Source organism: Octopus bimaculoides, chromosome 21 (assembly GCF_046866305.1).
Source record: "Octopus bimaculoides isolate indiv1 chromosome 21, ASM4686630v1, whole genome shotgun sequence".
NCBI classification, from domain to species: domain Eukaryota; kingdom Metazoa; phylum Mollusca; class Cephalopoda; order Octopoda; family Octopodidae; genus Octopus; species Octopus bimaculoides.
In genome coordinates, this window is record NC_142948.1 from 29940098 (window position 1) to 29942597 (window position 2500).

Here is a 2500-nt window from a genome sequence, read left to right on the forward strand (position 1 = left end):
CCCAGTACTTTTTTTAATAGACCCTCAAATAGACGAAAGGTCAAGGCGACCTCGGCCGATTTTAGAACTCGGAACGTAGCGACAGGCGAAATACCTATTTCTTTACTGCCCACAAGGGGCTACACACAGAGGGGACAAACAAGGACAGACAAACGGATTAAGTTGATTATATCGACCCCAGTGCGTAACTGGTACTTAATTTATCGACCCCGAAAGGATGGAAGGCAAAGTCGACCTCGGCGGAATTTGAACTCAGAACGCAGTGGCAGGCGAAATACCACTAAGAATTTCGTCCAGCGCGCTAAAGATTCTTCCAGCTCGCCGCCTTAATAATAATAATGGTAATACTAATAATAATAATGATGATGATGATGATAATGATAATAATAATAATGATAATAATAATAATAATAATAATAATAATTTTTGCCACAAGGGCAACTTGGAGATGGGGATTTTGTCTATTACATGGAGATGGGGATTATGTCTATTACATCAACCCCAGGGCGTAGCTGGTACTTATTTAATTGACCCCGAAAGGATGAAAGGCAAAGTCGACCTCGGCGGAATTTGAACTCATAACGTAGTGACAAGCAAAATACCGCTAAGCATTTCGCTCGATTCTGAAAGCCCACCGCTTTAATAATAATAATTATTATTATTATTATTATTATTATTATTATTATTATTACTATGATGATGATGATCTTCATGATCATTTCTATTTCTGTTATTAGAAAAAAATGTATGTGTGGATGCTTTGCAAAAATATTTAAGATAGATTTATGAAGGTAATATCTTGAAGGATTACTTGCTGCAAGGCAGTGGGCATTAATTATACGATATTAAATGTCACACATTTCTATGTCAGGGAAACACACTAACACAATTACGCCTCTCTATGCAGCTGCTTATATAACACGGTGGCCACCATGATTGAATCGGAAGATTGTTATCGCGCCAGACAAGTCGAAATATGACACACTTGTAATGTGCGGGCGAGAGAAATGACCTAAAGACTCCTTGTTAAATAAATAAGCGACTATTAATCCGAAATGCTGCCCCACTGATTACGAAGTGTTCAAAAATCCTTCATATACACTGTTGTACACATATAATTTGTAAAGATCAAAGACACATCATCTTGATATTGATTGATTTTTTTCTTTCTTCATTTGCTTGTTTTTTGTTTGGTTGGTTTTTGTTTTTTCTCTGTTTTTGGCATATATTACCTTTATTGAGATGCGACAAACCAAATTCGTAAATATGTGGAATACATCGGTACAGGCGTGGTTGTATGGTAAGGAGCCGGTTTCTCAACTGTATGGTTCCAGGTTCAGTCCCATTGCGTGGCACCTTGAGCAAGTGTCTTCTACGATAGCCTCGGGCCGACCAAAGCCTTATGAGTGGATTTTGTAGATGGAAACTGAACGAAGCTTGTCGTATATACATATGTGTGTGTGTATGTGTGTTTGTCTCTCTGTGTGGGGGTGCGCGCGTGTTGTGTGTATGTGTGTATTTTGCGTGTGCACTTGTCTTTCACTACCGCTTGACAACCGTTGCTGGTATGTACACGTCCCCATGACCTATCGTCTCGTTAAAGGTGAATCGCAGAATAAGTGCCAAGCTTAAAAAGAGATTAGTACTAGTAATGATTCCTTCGGCGAAAATCCTTCAGAGCGGTGCCCCAGCCTGGCCTAAGTCGAATGATTAAAAGGAGCAAATCATAAAAAATATGTGAATAACGTCGGGATAAGGTCGAATAATTATGTGGTGCAGACAACAGTCGAATATACAGAACAAGTATTTTGCTTCTTACTGTTTTCAAAGCTTTCAAATGTAAGGATAGAAGTGATAATGGTGTTAAATCCAGCGTCAAATGATGGACTGAGAAATAAAATTGAGTTTTTTTTTTTTTCGACTTAATCGACTCAATCCCTTTGTCTGTTTATCTTCTTTGTCCCCTACTATGTTTAACCCCCTGTGGACAATAAAGAAATAATATTTTAGTCAGGATCTTTTTCATTGATAATCACATACATTCCACCTATTAATTTACGTAGGTATCTTTGACGAAGGTTTCTAGTGTGTACTTCCATATCAAATATTTGCTTGATTTTTTTTTTACCAGATAAATTGATGTAGAAGAAATCTATATAGATTAGTGGCACCCGTATTTTCTGAGGCTGCCGCCTCCATGGTCCTCAGACCCCATTCCTAGTAATCCCCCACTCACCACCAAAAACATAGACTAATTACTTCAGCTGATTCAAAACAAGTGCAATTTTACAACTAAAACCTAACCTAATTCACCCATTATTGTTTTGTCTTTTTTACATACATCGCCCCCTTGTGTCTACACATTTATTGCCCTGTTTTACTTCAAAGCCACCTCCCGACCTTTCCACTGCCGACACTGGGACCGTACTGCCCACACTGGGACCGTACTGTCCACTTTCAAAACCACTGATTTAGATCATTTTGCAAAAGGTTTGCTGGT